Here is a 9,138-nt window from a genome sequence, read left to right as displayed (position 1 = left end):
GGGACCCACTCCCAAAGTGTGGCCCCGACAGATTTCCTCCTTTGCCTGCCCAGGGTCCAGCCCGGCCCTCCTGGCAGAGGACGGCAAGGCTGTGACCACCGGTCCCACGGAAGAAGGCCTGTTGGGCCGCAGCGTGTCCCCCTGAGAAGGCTGGCCTGCTCTGGCCACTTTCTGTGTTATTAGGATAAATGGGGGCCCTGGAGGGGCGGCCCGGGAAGGAACTGCCGTGGAGAAAGCTGGTGCTGGGGTCTGAGCTCTCTGCCCCTAGGCCCCTGCAGATGCTGTGGTTGCTGTTTCTGACCCTCCCCTGGCTGGGGGGCTCTGTGCCCGTGACCCCTGGTGAGTCCTGATCCCCTCCAACGTGCTCAGGGCTCCCGGGACTCAGCCAGGGGGAATGGGGACTGTTCCTTAGGGAAAAACTTCCCTTGTCCCTTCCTGAGCTCTGGGAAGGTCATTGTCTGGGCCCCTGATGGCCCCTCAACTTGTTTCTGCAGACTCTGGCCCAGGGCGTGAGCTGGTGGGCATAGTGGGGGGCTGCGCTGTCTCAGCCAGGAGGTATCCGTGGCAGGTCAGCCTGAGGTTCTACAGTATGAATCATGGCCTGTGGCAGCACATCTGTGGGGGCTCCCTCATCCACCCCCAGTGGGTGCTGACCGCTGCCCACTGCGTTGAGCCGTGAGTCGTGCCGTCCCCATCCCCATGGCTGGGTGTGTGTGTGTGTGTGCGTGTGTGTGTGCACGTACTGCGTGCGTGAGCAGGGCCCTTCTGCGGGAGGCGGGCTTCCGGAGCCCTCCCCGGCTCTGCGTGCCCCCCAGCCTGCCCTGAGAAGCCCCGGCTCCCCTCTCCCCCAGGGACGACCTGGAGGCTTGTGCCTTCAGGATCCAGGTCGGGCAGCTGAGACTCTATGACCACGACCAGCTGCACAGCGTGGCTGAGATCATCCGCCACCCCAAGTTCAACGTGAGCCTGTCCGCCATGGGGGGCGCAGACATTGCCCTGCTGAGACTGGAGAACCCCCTGACGCTCTCTAAGGATGTGAACCTGGTCTCCCTCCCGGCGGCCTCCCTGAGGGTCCCCTGGAGGAAGATGTGCTGGATAACCGGCTGGGGTAACATCGCGGACAACTGTAGGCATTAGGGAGACTAGGAAGGATGAGAGGCTGGGGGTGCTGGGCCTTTATGGAAAGTGGCTCACCGCATGCACCTTCTGGGATCCCGGGGTAGGTGGGGTGTGATGCCAGGGTTTTGGATGGGAAGTTTCTGGAACACATCTCAGGAACTGGGAACTTGCTCTGGGCAGGCAAGTTTCCCTGCCGGATCCCACCTGGACTCTGGCCACCAAGGTTGGAGGGCAGACGGGGGCCCTCATGCCATGTGGGAAGAAATCCAGGCTCCCTAGTTTGGGTGACCCACCAAGGTCCCATCTCCTCTGCTGCTGAGGCAGAATTTTCCCAGGGGGCCTGTGGGTTCTGCTGCGGACATGGGCACAGGAGCCCGGACTCTGGCGAGGGGGTCCCACATCCTGGAGCTGGATGGGCACCCAGACCTTTAGGTGCTGTGTGGCCGACCCTGAGCATGGTGGATGTGGGAAACAGTACCAGGTCTGGTGCTGGACCCCAGCCCTGCAGTGGGGGGTGCCCTGATGGGCAGGGGAAGGCCCAGCACAAAGTGGAAGGAGTATCTGTGTGGTGGGAAGAGGAGCCCCGGTTCTCACGCAGCTGCTCCCGTTGCCCACAGTGCCGCTGCCCCCACCCTACCACCTGCAGGAGGTGGAGGTTCCTATCGTGGGGAACAGGGAGTGTAATCACTGCTATCAGAACTTGGGACAGCACCGATCAGGTCATTAAGGGCGACATGCTGTGTGCTGGGAGCGAGGGCCGGGACTCCTGACAGGTGAGGCCCCAGGCGGCCCTGGCCACTTCCTCTGTCCCCTTCTAGCCCAGGAGGATGGGACCTGCCTGTCCCTTAGCCATGGGGACAAGGGAAGCTCTCGCTGAGGGCCTTCTCTCCCCACAGATGGACTCTGGGGGCCCCCTGGTGTGCCGCTGAAATTGCACCTGGATCCAGGTGGGGATCGTGAGCTGGGGCCAAGGGTGTGGTCACCGCGATTTCCCTGGGGTGTACACCCGCGTCATGAGCTACATGTCCTGGATCTGCCGGCATGTCCCGCTGTTCCTCAGACCCTAGAATGGTTGGGCGCCCCATCCTCTTGTCTCAGCACCCTGTTTTCCCTGTGGGGGGCAGGGAAACAGGGGCGAGGCCCCCAGTGGGGAGTACAGAGTGGGGAAAGCCCAGGAATCCTGCTGGAATTAGATTCTTATTAAACGTGGTGGGAAAACCTTCCAAGCCTGCGCATCCATGCTTGACTGTCGTGCATTTGGGGCTCAGGGAGTCGGCCGGCCAGGCCCGCCTGCTGGGGTCCCTGGTGCTGGCATCTCCAGGCCAGGCAGAGAGGAGAGGGAAGGGTTCCAGGGGCAGATTTCTGTGCTTCTCTCCCCGAAAGAACGTCAGCTGGGATGGGGTGCTGTTCTCAGCCCCAGACTCCCCTCCCTTCTCTCCTCCTTCCTGCCTGCTTCCCTCCAGCCCCACTTAAGCCACGGCTGAGGCATGGGATCCGGAGGGGATGCCCATGGGGTCCTCCTCCCACTGTTCTGCAGAGCCCCCTCCGCTCCTGGACAGTGTGGCTGGCTGGTGCCACAGACCATTTCCTCCCTTTCACCAGCTCCTTTTCTGGATGTTAAAAGTCCCATGTGACGAGTCAAAATGTCCCTGGTTCATTCTGAAAACATGTCCTGTAAGCCTTGGCCCCCTAAGGTCCTCCTGTGGGGGTGGCTTCCCCCCTCAAGGACAACTTCACTGGGAAAACAGGGGTCCTCTCAGGCACCTCTGCATTTTCTGGCTGCTACAGTGATGTGACAGCCAGCCCTGCACCCCACGCAGCTCTCTGTCATAGTCCAGAATGACCAGAGCTCCAGCGCGAAGTCCCTTATCAGGGCCAACAGGCTGCTCCCTGTCCTGCCCCGGACTGCTCAGCTCCCAGAAATCTCAGCTTGCCTCCTTCCCGCCAACCCCCAACCCCCCGCCACCTTAAAAAAAAAAAAAAAAAAGGCAACAAATAAACATTAAATGGAAAGAATTTTAAAAGAGCCCACAGCTTTCATGTTTCTGATTCATTCGTAGCCAATAAACAGGACACAAGGGCCTAGAGAAGCCCCGAGACCTCTGTGTCCACAACGTGTTGGGGCCTCCTGGGCACCCCTCCCTGCACTGGGGATTTGGGGGTCTGAAAAGAGATAGCCCCCAGGTCTGCAGCAGGACTGTCCTGGGCTTAGCCACCAGGCGGGGGCCCATTGTCCAGCTCCCCCTCGAGGTTGGGAAACCCCTTCTTAGGGATCCATGCAGGGCCGCTTTCCCGTCTCCCCGGTGTGGGTGTGGCCACATGAGCCGGCTGAGCCGAGGCGGGGGCAGGGAGCAGGGTGCTGGGAGCCGGGCTGCTGAGGGCAGAGGAGGTGGGGGGTCAGCTGTGGGGGTCAGTGGGAGTCAGTGGCAGCCCTGCGGGTACTGCAGGGACAGCGTGGGGGACAGCTTCTGGCACCTGAGAGCACCCTCCTGCCCTCTCATCCCTCACCTTGCAGGCTTCAGTACGGAGCAGGGACCCACCCGGGGTTGAGACGACCGGACCCTTCCCCAGACACAGCACCCTCACCTCAGAAACCTCAGCCAGATCCCAGCACTCAGACTGGGAAGCCTTCTCCCCACGCTGGCCGAGGGGGTGTCCAGTCCCGGCAGGAGGGAGGAGGGCTCTGTGGGGGCCACACTGGGTCCCCACTGAGGTCGCTGCACCCCAGCCCTCGCCGGCGCAGGCCAGGTTCCCAGAACTCTTGTGGGTCTGCCTGGGGGAGTTGGTGGTCCCACGGGGGCTGCCCTCCTTCCCAGGTGTGTCCAGAGGGGAGGTGTGGACCCAGGACCTGGGGCTGGGGACCCCGGCTCAGCCCTTATCCTTCGGGTCTGCACTCTGACGAGGCTCCTAGGACAGGCCTTTCCTGACCGGGGAGCATCTCCTGTCTTCACTGCACTCACCGCCCTGGAGGTATGTGATTCGCCCCAGGACGGGCATTTGTCTACTTTGTCCACTGTGTTCCCAGCACCCATCCCTGGTCAGCCACAATGTGTTCTCTGCAAATGCTGATGTGCTGACCACTCATGCGGGGAAACCCTGCCCTGGAGACCCCCAGCTCTCACCCCACCTACTTCCTAGGCGGGGAGGATAAAGGGGCTCAGAGGCCCCAGGAGCAGACAGCAGAGGACCTGGAGTAGTAAGGACCCCGCTCAGACCCCTGCCCTCTCCACTCCTAGACCCGGAGGTCCTGGCCCTGGTCTCCTGACTCCAGCCCTCCCCTCTCCCCACGCAGATGCTGTGGCTGATGTTCCTGACCCTCCCCTGCCTGGGGGGCTCTGTGCCCATGACCCCAGGTGAGTCCTAGCCCCAAGCAATAACCCTGCTGTCCTGAAACCCACTGGTGATCGCGAGCCTGCCCTGCCCTGGGGTGGGACAGGGTGCTGACCTCCACATGAGGATGGCCTGTGGGAGAGACAAGGTGGGAGGCTGTGCTGAGCTCCAGGCAGGGGCATCTGGGTCCCTGAGGGCTCCTCATTGTGCTTCCCCAGATCCTCGCCTGGGGACTGAGCTGTGAGCATTGTGGGGGAGCACGATGTCCCTGCTGGGAAGTGGCTGTGGCAGGTCAGCCTGCGGGTCTTCAACAAAGAGCGTGCCCAGTGGCAGCATGAATGTCGGGGGCTTCCTCATCCACCCCCAGTGGGTGCTGCCCACTGCCCACTGTGCTGGACCGTGAGTGATTCACGTGGCTGCCCCCTTGGGGGTGGGTGGGAGGGGAGCAAGCCAGGGAGCAACACAATGTGAGAGGACAGCGTCCTGGGCCGGGTGCAGGAGACCTGGGGTTCACGCAGCTCTGAAGCTGTCAGGGGGAGCCTTCAGGCTCTGAGCCCCTAGAGACAGTCTTGCTGCTGGGGGTTGGGGGGACCAGGTGCCTGCCTCCACTCAGCCTCCTTGAGAAGCTCCTGGGCCTCTCTCTCCCAGGGATGTGCTGGAGCCACAGAAATACAGGGTCCAGTTCGGGCCGCTGAGACTCTATGACCACGACCAGCTGCACAGGTGGCCGAGATCATCCGCCACCCCAAGTTTACCCTGAGCCTGTCCGCCATGGGGGGCGCGGACATTGCCCTGCTGAGACTGGACAACCCTGTGACGCTCTCTGGGCTCGTGAGCCCGGTCACCCTTGCTCCCGATTCACTGGTGCTCATCCCTGGAATGAAGTGCTGGGTGACTGGCTGGGGCACCTTTGGGGTCCATGGTAAGATTGGGGGACCTGAGGATGGACAAGGAAGAGGTTGTGGGTGCGGTGCGTGGGGACCACATGGCCGACAGCCTCAGTTGCAGGAGGGGGGGTGGGGGGACATGACCGGGTCACAGATGTACCACAGGATTACGGGCCACCTGCCCCCAACTGGGCTCTGGGACGCGTCTGAAAACACTCTTGTTTAAACTTGGACAACATCCCAAGAGCAAGTGGGCATTCTGTTTGCAGCTGGGGAAGCCAGTCGCTCAGGACTCAGTCTCGGGGGAGGGGCTTTATTCCTGTGTTTTGCCAGTAAAAACTGCTGGGGGAGAATAGATCCCCTCGCTTCCCTTGCCTGTCCCTATTTACCGAGGCTGTGTGCCCACTGACGGTTAAGATGGGGAAACTGAGGCACGGGCTCATGATCACACAGTGGTCCTGGGAGAGGCTCGCTCCCCACCCCGGCTCCTGGCTCCAGGGCTGGTGTTGCTGGCCATGGGGCAACCCCCCAAAACCAGGACCTGCAGGATGTGTGGGAGGGTGTGACTCCTCCTCCCGCATGGCCCCGTGTGGTGATTATCAGACGCCAGGGAACTGCATGGCTCCGGACCCCAAAGGTCCCCCAAAGCCAGTCCCAGCTCTTTCACGGGGTCTGGCTTTGAGGGGCCCTTCCCCTGGCGTAGCCCCACTCTCCTGACTGCCAGAATATTGCAGCTCTGCTTCCTGGCTATTACTCAAGCAGCAATACCCTCGGAAAACTGACCCCACGACGGTCAGTCTGACACGGCAGGTTCTTTGCTGTGGCTATTTTTTCCAGATGGCTTTTCTCCTGTTTATTCAAGCCTGGCCTTTACTGTCATGGTCTAGCTTTCAGACACATGACACTGAATTGGCCATGACTCCCTTCCTTTTTCCATCAAAGCTATGGTATGATGTTTGAGTCTGAGAGGTGAGGCCCAGACGCGTGACTTGGGGCCGGCTGGAGGGGCACGAGGCCCCAGAGCAGCCCACACTCACCCTCCCCTCCTGCAGCACCACCGTCCCCGGCCCGCTGCCTGCAGGAGGCAGAGGTCCCCATCGTGAGCAACCGGGTCTGCGAGAAGATCTAACACCAGGACCCACCTGCTGGAGGCAAAGGCAGCACCATCAGGGAGGACATACTGTGTGCAGGGAGGAAGGGAAGGGGCTCCCTCCAGGTGAGACCCAGGCCCCGCCCTCTGCTGCGGTTCAGGGCTTCTGGGCATGGCAGTGGGACCACCGTGGCACTCTGTGGCCAACTGACCTGTGATCACCCTTTACAGGGTGACACCGGGGGTCCCCTGGTCTGTTACTGGCTGGACATGTGGATCCAAGTTGGAGTGCTGAGCTGGGGTGCAGCCTCTGGGCACATCGATTATCCTGGGGTCTATACCCAGGTGACAACCTACTCGTCCTGGATCCACCAGCACATCCCCTTGGAGCCTTGATGGGCCTGTGTGGGCAGAGGAACCAGGCACCCCCACTGCTTCCCCCTGTTCAGCAACACCGTCTCCTCAGTGCCCTGTCCTTCTCTGACTTTGGGGCCCAGGAGGCCGAGGAGGGGCTCGGAGGCTGGTGTCTCCCTGACAGTGGGCAGGTTGGGTAAGAAGTGCCAGGGACCTTGCCTCCTACCCGCTACTGCTGTCCTATTAAACTGTGTGCAAAGCAGCCTCAAGGATTTCTGTGTGTCCTTGACCGTGGTGGGGGGAGCTTCCTGGTCCTTCCTGGGTTCCAAGGCTCTGAAAGCTTCAGGGGCTCCATCTGCTGGCAGAGCTGGGTGGCTGAGCCGGGGAGACCCTGTGGTTACTGCCCTGCCCCGGGTGGGACTGTTTCCAGGAGGCCACTTTCTAGGCTCCTCCAGAGGCTCAGCCTCCCTCCCCAGCCTTCTCCCCCAAACCCCAAGAATGAGACAGATGTCCTCTCCCAGCACTCCTTCCCCTGGTTTGGACAGTCAGTGGCTTCATTACCTCAGGTCTCCTACCTGCACCATCAAACTCAGTTTCCCCTGGGGCCAGACACCAAGAAAAGGTGAGAGGTGGTCCTGTGCCCAGCGCCAGGATGTGTCCTTCTCTAGGAAAGTGGTGGTTCACTCCTGCCCCCCAGCCTGGACCACGGTCTGCTGATGTGGGGCCCTGGGAGCCACACGTCACATGGGGCCATGTACACACAACTTAACTAAGAGTGAATTAAGTGAAAACTCATGTCCTCAGGCTCACAAGCGACATGCATTGGACAGTAGGTACAGAGACACAGTCCATCGTCCTGGAAAGTTCCACTGGGCAATTCTGTTCACAGTTCAGAAAGTTGACTGTAGCCAATATAATCCAGAGATGGAGGTGGGGAAGAGCCCGCCCAGCTCCCTAGAATGCGGCTCCTTTCTTGCTCCAGTCTCTCTGCTCTCAACTCTTTCCAACACCCAACTCTCCCCTGCTCCTCCACCGCACAGGGTCCTCAGTCCCATCTACCCTGGTGGACACTGCTCCTGCCTCCCTTACACTGGGAAGAAGATAAATGGAAGCTGCTTTGAATGAGGGTGTGGTTAGGAATGGAGGGGTCTGGGACCACGTCTCAGTTTTGTTTCATTAAACTGTTAGCAAAGCAAGACAGAAAGTGCCCAGTGATTTCTTAGGTGTGGGTGTGGCTGGGAGAGGTCCAGTGACCCTGGGCCTTCCTGATGGGGGTCCATCTGCTGTGAGAGTTGGGTTGGAGAAATTGTTGCTCCAGGCCAGGCACTGACTGGGGGTGGGGGTGGGGATAGAAGGATGGAAGTGGTGGCAAGAGGGAGAGGGGATATTCTCAGTGACTATTCCACTCTTGGGGCCCCTGCTTGCAGCCCACCCTCCATTAGAAGGCCTCATCCCAAAATTGCAACCATCCATCCACACATCCACCCACCCGTCCGTCCGTCCGTCCATCCTCCATCCATCCATCCATCCATCCATCCATCCATCCATCCATCCATTCATCCATCCAGTCATCCATCCATCCATTCAACCACCCATCCACACATTCATCCACACATTCATCCATCCACTCATCTACTCATCCATCCATCCATCCATCCACCCACCCATCCACCCACCCACACATCCATCCATCCACCCATCCAAACATTCACTCATCCACCCATCCATCCATCCATCCATCCATCCACACATCCATCCATCCACACATCCATCCACCCACACATCCATCATCCACTCATCTACTCATCCATCCATCCATCCATCCACCCACCCATCCATACATAGATCCATCCATCCATCCACCCATCCACCCACCCATCCATCCACTCATCCATCCATCCATTCACACATCCACCCACCCAACCACACACCCATCCACACATCTATCCATCCATCCACCCATCCACATATGCATCCATCCACTCATCCATCCATCCATCCACTCATCTACTCATCCATGCATCCATCCATCCAGACATCCACCCACCCATCCATGCATCCATCCACACATCTATCCATCCATCCACCCATCCACATATGCATCCATCCACTCATCCATCCAACCATCCATTCATCCACCCATCCACCCACCCATCCATCCACTCATCCATCCATCCATTCACACATCCACCCCCCCAACCACACACCCATCCACACATCTATCCATCCATCCACCCATCCACATATGCATCCATCCACTCATCCATCCAACCATCCATTCATCTACCCATCCACACATCCATCCATCCACTCATCTACTCATCCATGCATCCATCCATCCATCCATCCACACATCCA

The 9,138-nt window shown here is 60.0% G+C and overlaps 1 pseudogene; it reads left to right on the top strand.

The window, feature by feature from the left end:
* The first annotated feature begins 278 nt into the window (after window positions 1-278).
* On the top strand, window positions 279-2,186 carry LOC118021921 (annotated as a pseudogene).
* The last annotated feature ends 6,952 nt before the right edge of the window (window positions 2,187-9,138 follow it).

Source organism: Mirounga leonina, unplaced genomic scaffold (assembly GCF_011800145.1).
Source record: "Mirounga leonina isolate KUSES-001 unplaced genomic scaffold, KU_Mleo_1.0 Mir_175, whole genome shotgun sequence".
Lineage (NCBI taxonomy): Eukaryota > Metazoa > Chordata > Mammalia > Carnivora > Phocidae > Mirounga > Mirounga leonina.
Note: the sequence above shows the minus strand (reverse complement) of the source record. Positions and strands in the feature narration are given on the sequence as shown.